This window comes from Pempheris klunzingeri, chromosome 1 (genome assembly GCF_042242105.1).
Source record: "Pempheris klunzingeri isolate RE-2024b chromosome 1, fPemKlu1.hap1, whole genome shotgun sequence".
Lineage (NCBI taxonomy): Eukaryota > Metazoa > Chordata > Actinopteri > Acropomatiformes > Pempheridae > Pempheris > Pempheris klunzingeri.
In genome coordinates this window covers 21,378,994-21,393,228 of record NC_092012.1, presented here as the reverse complement: position 1 = coordinate 21,393,228, position 14,235 = coordinate 21,378,994, and the positions used below count along the sequence as shown (strand labels likewise).

Below are 14,235 nucleotides of genomic sequence, written 5' to 3'. Positions count from 1 at the left end.
GGAAGGCGTTGGCTCACCCACCGATAGGTCACAAAGAGTTGTGGGATCTGTATTTATAATGCTGAATCTAATGGCGTCTATTGTTCTTTGAAAAACGATCCTGACATTTAAAAACCGAGGCTTCATCATTTGAACCCACTGTACACTAACTGCTCAGCAAAACACACAGTTTGCCACAAATTGATGAACATAGAGAAGCATTTAGCAACTAAAGATCCAGAATACCCGATTATACTCATCAGTAAAGCCAGATGAATCCAATCAGTTGACCAAAGTCTGCCTTAAGGACATAAAGTCCTGGATGAGCAGCAATTTTCTGCTCAGTCCTACAATATATCTACACTGGATGGCATTACTCTGGCCCCCAGCTCCACTGTGAGGAATCTGGGAGTTATCTTTGATCAGGATTTGTCCTTTAACTCCCACATAAAACATATTTCCAGGACTGCCTTTTTCCATCTACGTAATACTGCTAAAATCAGACCCATCCTGTCTATAGATGATGCAGAAAAACTAGTCCATGCATTTGTCACTTCCAGGTTGGATTATTTCTGTTCCTTATTATCAGGCTGCCCCATACAGTCCTTAAAGACTCTCCAGCTGGTCCAGAACGCTGCTGCTCGTGTTCTGACGAGAACTAAGAGAAGAGATCATATTTCGTACTGGCTTCTCTTCACTGGCTTCCAGTAAAATCCAGAATAGATTACCGTACTACCCCACTAGAGCACTGCGCTCCATCCTTATGCCTCATGTCTCTTTAATGTCTGTTACTAACTTGGTATCTTCCCCGGAGCCTTTCTGTGCTTTTCTCATCTCCCAGGTTCCTGTGGATCCTGGTCCTGGTTCTCCTGCTGTGGTTCTCTGGCTTCATGAATCACTGCTGCCAACACTTTTTACTGATATTAGTCCTGTTATTATTATTCATATATTATGGTATTCACTGTTAGTGCTAATCCTTAATTTTGAATTCCTGAATCGTTGGGTCTCTCTCTTAATTAAAGACTTTGGTCTAGACCTGCTCTTTATGGAAAGCGTCTTGAGATAATGCTGTTATGAAGTGACGCTATATGAATAAAGATTAGCTCCGTTTTTTTTCTTTACCAACTCCTGAGGGAAATATCAATCAACCAACTAAACGAAACTGAATACTGGACTTGCATGCATCATGGGAACACAGATGTGCCTTCAAATGAGTGATAATGGTGCTCCATGACTGCTGGATGTGTGAATAAGCACATTGACAGATCATCACCCTTTCTTAGCATCTTGGTTCCTCTGCCACCATGTTGCTAAACCAAATCTATTACTACAGGTTTAAATATGAAGTTTGTACATTTTCAGATTCGACACTGCTGTGATTCACAGAGATGAAAAGCAGGAAGAAGGAGAAGACAGCCGTGACCTTCCTAACAGAGCACCTCCTGTTTGGGACCAATGGGAACACAGGACTGCTCTGTGACAGGGGTCAAAGGTGAGAGGTCAGTAGGGGCCACGGTTGAAGTACACAGACGGACCCTCATCTGCTCTGCTAGTGTCTGACCCTGACTCAGACGCTCAGAATCTGGTTCCTATGTGAGATGTGTTCACACACAGGAGTGAAGGCGTTAGTCTGGCTCACAGTGTTGACAATCATCTGCAGTATCCTGAAGCCAACTGTGGTAATTATAAAGGCAGAAGGATGTACAACAAGTTCTTTCTACTATGAAACACACTTATGTAAATAGAATATTAACCAACTTCACAACATTTTAGGCAGCCTTTCAAAGATGCCTCTGATGATTGATCATTGACGTTTCCCCCTTAGAATAGTAACACACATTTTCATTTTTTGGGGCTTAACAACTGCCTTCATTGGAGCACTACTTTTCAACGCAGCCTGTACATTTGTCTCAGTTATTGCAAAGCAGCTGGACCAAAGCCAAACACTCATTCTGTCAGAGCCCGACTGAGCTTAAAGGACAAACCCCATCCTAGAGCAGATATTAAACATTATTCTAGTGATCCCAAAGTGTTCAACAGTAACATGTCTCTAGATTAGGTCTCTCAAAGGAATGACCATGACAGACAAAACCCTCAGTGATGCCCTTAAAGAACAGGCCCAAGAGCTAATTTACTGCATAAAGGAAACAAAAGCAACATTGTGGAAACTCTGACAGGGATGAGGGTGATTCACTGGTATACGAATACATTTTTTGAAATTCTATAAATCCTGCGTCTTTGAACCAGATGGTGATGCTTTGTCAATTCATACAGAGTCACAATTGTGTTTTTTTTCCTGTCTTTTTCTGTTTTGATCAGATAACAGACCTGGTAGTCGTAGGTTTTTTTTACCTCTGGGCTGGATATTTGTTAGCGTCCACGAACAAACTGTACAAAACCACAAAAATAATCTAATATTCCTCGTTTAGACTGTAATCGCTGCGGCATCAGCCTCTACAAGCCTGAAGAATGGTCAGACGAACGGCAGGAAGACGTAAAGAGATCAGAGGATGCGATGAGGAGAGAACATGATAAACTAATATGAAGATGAAATGGTAGTAGGCTCAGTGTGAACTCTATACAGAAAGCTATTTATGGCCGTGCAACTACAAACAGACAGCTCTGTTGGCTTTCAACATTATGCCACACTGTGGTTCAACAGCTATTACATTAGTAGCTTTGTGGCAATCCACCTTACCCTGAGGTGCCTTTTCATTTCACTGTAATTATATTTGTAAAGTGAAACCAGCATGTCCACAGTGCTCAATTTTAATGAATATTTGAGTTGTTTTTTGAAACTACATCCTTCACCATGGTTCACATTGGTTTCTTTCATTTTTTTTTTGTCACCTTCAGAATCTTCTTGCAATATACACACATACAGAAGGCTAAAAAGTGGCTCTCAGAGCCACGTTCTGTATATAAAGAGAGACCAGAGAAAAATATATGTAATTTTAAGGCATTATCAAGGTTTCCAGACAGAAAGAATAAAAAAATGAAGAAAAAAAAAAAAGTCCCGCATCTATATTCAAATATTCATTAAAAAATATTCATAAAAAATGCCAATTTGACGGTGAGCCCCACCTAAGGTCCCTGAAGGCCGTTCTGCCAATCAAATGGACAAAATTAGTTTCAGCAATGCAGCTGAATAAGAGTTTCCAGTGGTGCCACTGGATATTTGGGGGCCCAAGTCAAATTTATGTTTTAACAAGTGTGGGGGGAAAAAAAATTAATCAGCTCACAAAAAATCCTTTCAGTCTTAGCAGTAATATGAAAATTGGTTAATGCACACCCCATGGTTTATTTATCCCTCTTTACACCCTGCTGGGCCCTGATGTGAACGCTCTGTGAATCATCATTTCTTTCACTGCATTATCTTATCTTATCTTCAATTTCTCCAACATCAAACTTTTCACCTGATCAAATAAAAACAATATCACCACCAAGCTAATGTGTTCTGTTTCACAACACTCTAATGAAGCCATTTTCTGTTTTAAAAACTGAGGGTGAATCTCTCTCTTCATCCAGCATCAAGACAAAGCTGAGCCTCCATCCAAGCTGGATTACCACCAAAGCATCCTATTATATATCTTCCCTTCCCTGAGATGAGACAGGATTTGCAGAGATCAAATGTGATTGTAAAGCCTCCAAAACACTTGAGTACAACCAACTCATTAGGCTGCTACCAAATCCAGTGTGGGAACAAGGCTCCACTGTGCTGTAACAAGCCCACATTAGTAACCACGTACGGACCTAATGCAATTTAACACACAGCACTCTCCATTTTGAAAACTGTAATCCAAATGCTGTGTGTGACAAAGTGCTGAAGGTGGAAGAGAATCACAATAATAAGTGCACATATGTGCTGCATATATGAGCTATTTCTGAAGAGCAGGAAACGCTTTAAAAGCATCTTTTTCCAAACAATATCTACAAGAATGCCGTTAACAGAGATTTACCAAATTCATCTCTAGCTTCAGTGCCAACATAATAAACATGTGTAGCTTTATGTTTGAAGGACACAGTGTCTGTCATACTCCATCTTAATCATGGGAAAATGTTGAATGGAAAAATGTCTTTAATCCAATAACTCAATAGACAAAAATTAATCATTTTAATCTATTATCCAGTCCTGGTCTTCATGGGCTCAACAGCCTATTCAGGGCAATTAGGACTAATAAGTTGATACAATTACAGATGCAGAGCCACACAAAGTTTTGGGAGTAGAAATTGACAATTGTACATTGCAAAGAACAAATAAAGCAAGCAGAGGTACTGCATAAGAGGCAGATGGCGCGCCACTTGAGATGAAGAAGAGCTGTATTTTCAGCGATGACTACAGCACTGTAGCAGAGTCACCTGCAGCAACCTGCTACATCACTCTCGTCTTCATCTGCTCTATCGGACTGTGGAGCCCATCAACCTTTCACGGCAGTGCCGCCAGTCTGTAGCTTCATCGGTTTGTTTGACTACCTTTCAGCTTTGCTCCTCGCCAGTACGAACCCCTTCCCCACAACATCAACTAAGCTTTGCGGTCACTTTGCTCAAATGGTCTATTTTTGTTTCATTTTGGATGTAAAAATTGCAGAGAAAAAGAACACACTGGTCACACTTAACATAATGAACCACCAGTACATGGAAAAAAAAAAAACACACAGGCAGAGAACGCACAAATCCATAATCATTAATACGCTGTACACTCCCACACTGTGATACATAAGCACAAAGCATCCGTCCCCCTCCTGACTTTAAACCCAACTGCACCAGTTACACCTACACTCCTTTGATCTACTGCAGGCTCACATAACAAAGAATATTCAGCAGTAGCACTCTGAGCAACATGTTCATGTGATATTAACAAATGGCAGAGGAAACTCGATCAGGGCCAATTAAATTATAGTGGACTGGCCTTTTGTTCAATAATTACTGAGGACTTTCAGGAATACACTGTTGTAAGCTGTAAATAGCCCTCAAACAATGTGCATATGAGTTCATTATGTTCGATACTTTGGTCACATGATGACAACTTAGCAAACTCCATGCTGTGAAACAAGTGGTTAGCGATGCCGGCAGCATGGCTCAAGGTATGGTGGTCTGTCTGTCTGTCTGTTAGTCCACCACTGTTGCCCAGACTGAAACCTCTCAATGACTATGGGATGGATTGCCGTTAAAGCTTGTACACACATTCATGGTTTCCCTGAGGATAAATCCTACGGGCTTTGGCCATCTCTTAAACAGTCCTCAGTGCCACCAACACATTGTCATCTGTGGTTCAGAGTGAAATATCTTGACAATTAGTGGATGGACTGCCGTGACATTACAGATCTTGATCAGCATGAAAGGATACTCTGCAGTTGTTCAGTTTAATATCTCGGTGTCTACTTGACAGATTGCCATGAAATATTATTCAGTAAGCCATGGCTCCCTGAGGATGAATCCTAACAGCTTTGGCAATCCTCAGACAGCATGTGGTTGACATTGTTGGTAGTTATTGAAATCTCTCAGCAGCTATGAAATGCATTGCCTTGAAAATTGCATGGCCCCCAGAGGATGGATTGTAATACTATATATTTTTCATCCAGTACCATCATATGGTCAAAATTTCTTTTTATCCAATACCTTGGTTTATGACCAAATCCCTGTAAAACGAATCCCAGCCTCAGATAATGGAGTCAGCCCTGAAGGTGCTTTATAAAACCTATATCATATTGACCCTGCAAAGAAAGTGCACATTGAAGATGTAAATCTACCTGCTGCCAAAGACATTGTGGTGGTGAGGTCGCTAGGAAAGCTGATACTGTACTACTGTACTAGTCTTCAACAACAGAGTGGCCTGGGACAAAAGCGAAGGCACCTTGGCCTGGAAGTGTCATTTTAGAAATCAGACACACCAACATCAAATCCATTGGAAAGAATTGGTTTTGCAAAGAAATGCTGCCACGTGTGATAGTCAAGAATCTAGTGACCTACCAAGACTGTTTCCTTGTTTTAGGAGTATGAGACTGGAGCTCCGTTCGATGGAAGCTGGGATCTGGATGTCTAAGAGAACAAATGTCGACAGACACAGTTTGCCTTAGGCATTATAGAGTTTGAGCCAATAAGTTAGAGACGTCGTCGTTGACATAGACATAGTAAATACAGACATCACACCAGGAAGATGATAGGGCCAGTGCACCGTGATCAAAGAGTGAGAGGCAGGTTATATTTTTGCCACTGTGCATGAACAGAATTCGATTTCACCTGGAGAAATCTGTCCGCAGCAGAGTCAGACAAAGGCTCATGAGATAAAAGGAAAATGAGAGCGAGCACAGAACATGTAGGTATTGTTCAATAGATCAATGAGGCACGGCAGTGCCTGCTGGGAATGCCCAGGCCCTATTACAGTAACATGACCTCTAATCCAATAATAGAACTGCCTGCAAGTTAAACAGGCCAATCCTAAAGGAGGTTCTGACACAAGAAAACATATTCAACATTTGGCCAGAGCATGTCAGTAGCCTAGTTTTGACACCAAGGCCAAACTGGGCTAACACACAGGCATGCTAATTAGTCCATCTGCTTACTATTTTATATAGTAAGCTACTATTTTATATTTATATAAAATAAAAAAACAAAGTCAGTGTTGCTAGTTTTGTTAATTTGACACAATTAGATGGAGATGGATTATTTGATAAAGCCAATTACATTTTGCACTAAGCAGCAGCGTCATTGGTAGAGCAGACAATACAACCTCATCATATGACATAGGCTTTCACTGTGACTTCTCACATGGCCTCAGGAGAGGCACTGGCAATGACGGCTGCTGGAAACTGGATCGTGTCGTTTTCTCAATAAATGGGACCATGGACACGCCCCATTTCAAAGGTTATAATGTGTGTTAAAACAGACAGAAGATCTAAAGCTTAAATCAGACATTCCTGTTCCTGCAAAAACAAAATCATCAGCAATGGATTCTACTAGCTACACAAGCTTTATTAATATCATTGTGCATGGTGGGGCACTAATTTGCTTTTGGAGCATGTTGCATATCATGATCGATATCTCTTACATGCACAGCTTCTGAATAATAATTAGGCTGTGTAATGCAACACTTTGTCAGGCTTCATTGTTGCAATCTCGAGTGGGTCTAGCTGAGTTATTATGAGGGAAATAGGACAACCCGGCTGAGTTCAAATGTAGTTTGAGACTTGGTTAATGCTATGTACCATTAGAAAACAGAACCACTGACACCATTGACCATTACCATGACACTTAGATTATCCTGTTCAGGCTCCATAAAGAAACCATGGACCAAGAAGTTGAAGTGTACTGCAGGGTAGATCTGGTTAGCCCTATCATTATGGTACTATAACATAAATAAATATGTAATTACAGAGTCATGCATTCTAAATATTTTCTTTGGGTACTTATTGTAGAAAAACAGAATAGTACAAATGCATGCCATAATGTTCATATTGTCAAACTGTTTTAAGCTTAACAAAGACACCGCCCACCAAACACGTCAGATCTGTTCTTATTACAGCCCCATGCAGAGCTTGCAGCTTGCTGACTTTTGCTACCCGGCTCTATTGGCTTTTGGAATGTTTAGATATATTTAATCAGCATCATCTCATATGCACACCCTCCCAGACACACATAGGGTTGGAAATCTTGACTATTTTTACATGATGAATCAGCTTCAAACAGTTTTCTAGAGCAGGCCAGCCTCTTCTTTTAAATAACCTCAGCTGCAAATAAACAGGTTTTTATCAGCGCTGTCGTCATTTCCATGAAAACACAGTGTAAACGAGACACTCTCTGCCTACTCATCAGGCAGTCATGGAACTGATCTAAAGCACAGCGTCTTAGTCACACACACACACACACACACACACGAGTGAGCGGGCACATTTCAGAGTGAGGTCATCACCATGCAGCGGGCTGAATGGGCCAGCAGCTAAAAAGAGAACGCTTGTGACTCTAGAGTCATTGGGAAACGGAAGGTGAGGAACTGACCAAATATCTATCCGTCCTTTTCAAGTAGAGTCAAGCAGCGGCGTCCTGCTCCTGCTCGGTGCTCACCGTGAGTTCAATTTCATTTTTCTTTAAATAGTTTCCTGGTATAAATGAAGCCATGAGATCTTTCAGATAAGACAAGCCAATTACTAAAGAGTTCTTCCAGCCCTTTTTCAGCCTGAGAGAAAATGGTGACAAATGTTTGTTGGGAGTGAGCGTGACCGGGGGGCAAAAAGTTGCCTGGTGTTTATGCCGAGTCAGAAATGTTGACACAAATTGAATTAATAGCCGTCACTCACATACCAAATGGTATAAAACTATTTACAGGAAAAATAGATAAATAAAATTTAAATGAATTAATAAATTCAATTGTTTTTTTATATGGCACAAGACAGTCCTGACACACCAGTACACAAAGACAGGAGGACACACACTCACTCACAGCTCCGCACGAAAGAAGAAGCTACATGTGAGAAGTAAAGCCTGTTAGCATAATTAGCCACCTGGTTGGTGGTGGTGTCAGGTGACAGACAGCATACCTCCTGAGTGACACAAACTACACATCTGTTGTCCGTCTGTGTAATTTTGCATGTGCAAATTTGTATGCGTGCGTGTGTGTGTGCATGAGTGAGAGAGACACAGAGAAAGACGGAGTTTGGCAAATGGTTGAGACAGGCAGGTGATGAATCTCTGTCTGCAGCAGCGCCGACACAGGTGTTGAGTTTCATGCAGGGGAGAGGAGAGGCAAACAGTCCCACAGCACTCCCACTAAGCCAACACAGAGCTTGTTGGTAACGCCTCATTCAACCTAACACAGTGTCATCACATGAAATGTGGTAATTTATTGGTTTTACCTTGTTGTCGTTTTTCATGTGGCTGTAAAAGGGAACAGAAGTTGCTAGAAAAGGCCTCTCTGTTTTCTAATCAGTTCTTTCAGCCTCCTATCGAGAAGAGGGAGTCAATTTGACATCTGAAGCTAAACCACAGTCACCCCTCCATCCTTTGGAACATACCAAAGATGAACTATGACGGGTACTTCATAACATGGGGGGGGGCTTCACCTTGCATTACAACCCAAGCTCGCGCTCACATTTCCTTTTAAAAAAGGACGTAGTTTTTAATTTCTGTTTAGGATGTAGAGTCTTTAACAGGAGTCTCACTCAACTATTGTCGCTTAAGGATGTGTTCAAATACAGGTTGCCATGGTTACAGGAGCTGGTTGTGGCCTGACTAATATCTCGTCTGTTCTATAAGGCATGGAAATGAGAAAACACAAGAGTTCTACTGATCTTTGTTGTTTGGTACATTCGTGGATTAAAGCTATTGCTGAGTCATGTTGTGACTGTATTCAGTTTTTATTTTAAATAAAAAATCTTATCATTCAGTGTTTACCGAAGACGTCTGTGCTTGTCAGGTTAAAGAAGAAGAAGCTGAAGCTGTATTCAGGCGACAATGGGACGTTAAAAAAGGTCCACTAAATCATGGACTATTGAAATTCTTTTGATGGATTTGAAAGCAGAGCGAAGCAGCTTTCACTGCACATTTAACAGACCGACGCTTGTGAGGTGTCTGATGGAGAATTACAGACCAACACAATGAATTAATTCACTAAATAATCAGCACACGAAACAAAGAATCAGTCTCTTAGTGGACATTAGAGAGGGGCATGTGTAGTTTGATAGGTCAATGAAACTGACTGGCATTAATCCTCCTTTGACAAATTAAATATGAGCTGTATAAGAGCAACTGACTGCCAAGACTGCAGCAGAAAGGCACAATGCTGAAAGTCTGCGTGTTGAGAATACTTCTTATTTTTACACAGGGATTTTCCCCAACGACTGTGATTAACAATATTTCCATTTATCCATTTCCCTTGTTCCACCTTGTCGCCTCTGCTCATGATGAAGGATGAAAACATCACACCCCCACTAAGCAAAGACACCACAGTCACATCACAGTGGGAGGGACGCCAAAAATATGTACAGGTATCTACTGAGTGACATATACTCCCCAAGTGAGCTGCTATCAGCTCGAAGAAGCAAATCATCCACACACACACACACACACACACACACACACCTACATCAAGCACACACCCAGTGAGCACAAAGATGTGACTCTTTCACTTTCTTAAATACAAGAATCTAAAGATTTGTGTTATGCAAAAGCAGCACTATGCGCCAGTGTCACTTGTTCGACTCGAGTGGAATATGTAAACTATTAAACTAACAGCTTGTGCTGTACTGATTCCACGCCAAGCCAGTTTCACTTCAATATTTTTGGAGCTGCAAGATGCTGACATGAGTGCACTTTGCAGCCACAGACATGCATGAGATTAACTGTGAGCATCTGTGCCTGGGAAAAGAAACAGAGGCCAAACAGTGTAAAATACACTGTAGATAAAGGAATCAGCTGATTAGTTGTCTATAAAGCTCTTTGTCCCTGGCAGACTTTGGTTCACATCAACAATTCTTAGAGTGGATGAAACCAACAGACCGTCCTGCCAGTTAGCTTTTAAACACAAATGTGACTCCGTCAGCACCTCCCAGCAGTGTGGGGTCTACGGACGCAGGCTAAATGATGACTGCGAGCATCTGCATGTATGTTCCTTTAAAAAAAAAAAAAAAGACTGCACTGTTTGCTCTGTTTGTTCAGCATTTTACATAGAAAGTAGTAAGTTAGCTTATAAAGCAGCACATAAATAGTTAAATTACTTCAGCTGCAACACTAAAGAGACTCTCCGATTAGAGACGGTCTACATTAAGAGTACTTTTACTTTTGATACTTTAAAACCAGAGGAGAGGAAATGACACACTCTCTCTCTCTAAATAAAAAGGTTAAACTCAGGAGAAATGACACAGTGTTGCTCTATTCAGCATACTGTGGTGTTGTGCTGCTGCAGCTCTACATTGTCTGGCATGACCAGCACGTTATGGTGGCAAATGTTAGCTACTGTTAATAAAAAGTGTATAAAAAAAAAAGACATTGCTGAGTCAGTTTGCCGACTTTGACTCTTGTGATTGTGCTGCTGTTACAAAAGCTCAGAATTTTACGCAAATGCTGTTTTATTGTACAAAACTGTATTAAGTAAAAGCAGCATAGTCTCACTTTGAGTCCAACTGTCACACTTGTAATTGAGTATACCTGCATTATGGTGTTGACACAGCCTCCATCACAGTAAGCATCTATGTCCGTGTATTTTGTATGGTAGATCAAAAAGGCCGAGGTACACATGAAATGTTTCCATGCTTATCTCCAATTAGGACTTTTTCTCGGCCATTTTCAGACATCTGTATCCATCTGTGTCACATTAACACTCCTGAGCCCCGACGTTGCATGGGCAGTTCATAAGGAGATGGGGAGTCAATAAAACCTGCCATGTACTCAAGGTCCACATAATCTCAGTGCTTTGGTGTGCTTTCAGCAGTTATTGGGCGGACTGCTGGGGTTTCTGGTGTAGACTGTCAGGCCAAGATTTAGTCCGAGCAGTTTCCTCAATAATAATTTCACTGCCTTCTGCAGTATGAGGAAATCTCAGGTTAGAATACTGTGTGGATGAATCATATTTGTTCTCCAATGTGGTGGGCTGATGGGGTGTCAGTGTCAGATGGGGATCATTTTAGAGCAATTTCCATCATGAGAACAATGCCATTAGTGAGATGATAATACGACAGCAGGTCAAAAGCACGACAGTAAATGACTGTGGTTTGGTTAGTGTCTTTCAGAGGCCAGGATCAATTATTCAAGAGCAACATTCGAGGGTTAAAAACAACAAGTAAAAGCAGCCTTTCTGCCTGAGTGAAAGTGATCATGTTTATTGAATAGCATGACACAAATGTCAGCTGGCAGTGGAAGGGATGCAGTGATAGTGAGGAAGAGTCCGTGTAAGATGTGGGCAAGAACCAGTCCGTCATTTTCCAGCCTTAGTAAAAGAGCCAGGTTGACAAACTGAGTGATTCACTTTACCGGGCAGATCTAACTAGGATGTGAACTAAATATCTGGTTTGCCAGGTAATACAGAAATAACCAGCGCTTTGACTAATGTGGGTATGATTAATCAGGACAGCCCTGCATATTAAACTGATTCTTAATCCAAAATCTCTCTCGTGAAACATTCACTTCCTAAAGGTTTAAAAGACGGCTCTAAGTGTTTTTTTCCACAGACACAAGAGGCTGCTTACAGTGGACAAAACAACGGTGCTCTGCCTCTAAAGTAGGTGTTATACGGTTATTGTTGTGCACAAAGTAGTGCCAATTTTAACACCATCACTAGATATTATACTCAAGCTCAGAGGGGATAAAATAAGGGCACATTTAACAGATTTGCTATGAAACTGCTGGCTCAGCTGAGTGTGACATCACCTCCTGGTTTACCAATGACAGCACAGCAGAGCTTGTTTAGGGAACATGACATGACAAACCACATCCTTCAAGCCCATGAACAGTCAGCACGGGGCGCTGGGGAACAGACCCAGGTGTCATCAGGTCTGATGAATGGACCTTTATTAAGTGCAGGTAACAGCGCTGCTTCATGATGCTGCCGTGTTGACTCAATAATTCCTCAACATCTGGTCAGGATCAGATGTGCCTGCTGTCATTACAGTTATGTCAGTGAATAAAGTGTGTGTCAAATACAGCTGCAAGGTATTTGATACACTGGTACAGATACACTGCATTCTACTGTCCAACAAATAAATGTTACAATACTTTACACTGCACTGGTTTTACACATGGTCTTAAATGTGAACCGTCACAACAGGTAAGACTACGTAATATTAGCAATATTCAGAGAGAAAACGTGCAAAGTGCTGTTAATCAAAACGCTCTTGCAGCACTCTGCAGTTTACAGACTGGGAGTGCAACCCACAGTCAGAGAAATACTGCAGAGCCGCTCCTGAGTGGGGCCCACTGGCCCAGGTCCAGAGGAATACACTCTGAGGAACGTCTAAACATGAGATCAGTCAGGCTAGGAATGGACCTCTTTAGCAAACGTCTGCACAGACATTTCTCTCTTTAGAAAAACATGTCCGCGCTGTTTAGTTGCACTTAAAGGTCTGCAGAATTAATTGAATCAAGTTGGCAAGAAAGTGGCTGACAGTGCACCACCACCCAGAGTAAAAAACACACATCTGATAAGAACAACCACTGAAGACTGTGCCATGTGGAAAAGCTGGCCTATTCAAAATGTAATAAATCTACTTACAGTACATAGTAATCATACTGGCCATAACTAGAGAAGCAAAGATGTGCCAGTGCCAAGTAAATGTTTTATTCCTCTTGGCTGAGGGCATAAACCTGGACTTCTGCCTACAAGCACGACAAGAAAGAAACAGATTATTGTTAATAAATAACAATTATTAAGTTAGCAGCTGCGCGATCAACAGCAGAGCTCTGAGTCATTTAGAAATGTCACGAAAAACTAAATGAGGTGCTACAGCATCTTACTGAAAGCGGATTTCTTTCAAAATGGGTAAATTATAGAAAGCTGATTTGCTGCTTGGTCAGACTCTTTCTTACCCGACACAAAAAGGAAAAGTAAAGCTCACAGTTAGAAATGTGTTCCCAAAGCACAGTACGGGTTCTTCATTGGAGAACAAAAGTAATAGAATACAGGAATGGTGACCGATGTATTGAGAGCATTTCAAAATATTCTAACATTAATACACACTTAATGTTATGTAGCACACTTGGACAACACAAAGTGCTCTGTACTGTAAATACTGCGTCCAGTGCTCTGCTCCACCATGGTGTCTTAAGCTCAGCCCTGTCTTCACCACTGTACTTTCTTTATTGAAAGGTTTAGATTGAGACACAAGTTTGACAAACCTGAAATTCTAAAACAGTTTGCTGTTCAGCAGAAACCTCTCAGGTCTTGTTGTCTGGCAGCATAAACTGTTCTCTACCACACTCCAACTGAGAGCTGGGCACCCTCTTAAAATGTACTGTAAAGTGTTTTTAAACACATTGGTCTGAATGGGAAAGGCTGAGCACGAGGGCTGTTTCCAACTCTTGAAGTTATATAAAAACAGTGTTTTTGGGTTCAGACACTCTGCAGGACACTGAAGGATTTGTTTTCTGCCCTGTGCCTTTCAGACCACCTGCAGCGGTGCTACATGCTGTGAAGGCCAGAGTGAAAAGGAGTACCCCCCCCCCCCCCCCCCCCCCCGCACACACACATAGAAGGACAAACTGGAGGAGTACTTGCATTTCACCATCTCTAAAAACCTATAGTTCACCTGTGGTCGTATTGTACTTTACTCT

At 41.4% G+C, this 14,235-nt stretch overlaps 1 protein-coding gene across 1 annotated transcript in view; it reads right to left on the bottom strand.

The window, feature by feature from the left end:
• The window catches only part of tln2a (talin 2a), an 84,955-nt gene that overhangs the window by 44,691 nt on the left and 26,029 nt on the right, over positions 1–14,235 (bottom strand). The window lies entirely within an intron of this gene.